The sequence below is a fragment of the Macadamia integrifolia genome, chromosome 14, assembly GCF_013358625.1.
Source record: "Macadamia integrifolia cultivar HAES 741 chromosome 14, SCU_Mint_v3, whole genome shotgun sequence".
NCBI classification, from domain to species: Eukaryota; Viridiplantae; Streptophyta; class Magnoliopsida; order Proteales; family Proteaceae; genus Macadamia; species Macadamia integrifolia.
The window spans coordinates 2132381-2132633 of NC_056570.1; positions in this window are offsets into that span (position 1 = coordinate 2132381).

Below are 253 nucleotides of genomic sequence, written 5' to 3' on the forward strand. Positions count from 1 at the left end.
AACTTACAGTCTCGGTTCAAATCTTATCCATGGGGTGGGATCCCAATTTGAACCTGATCTTGGAACCTCTACACCCGTTACCCTAGCCATGAAGTTCATTTTTCTTGGGAAAATCTAATTGTTATGACAGCATTAAACTTGAACATGGTTGGGCAACTAGGACTTAAGCTTAGAGTTTCATAAATTTACAAGATTGCAGTTTCACTGTTTGGAAATATATTGGCCACTATCAATTCAAGCTTGACTCCTTTGT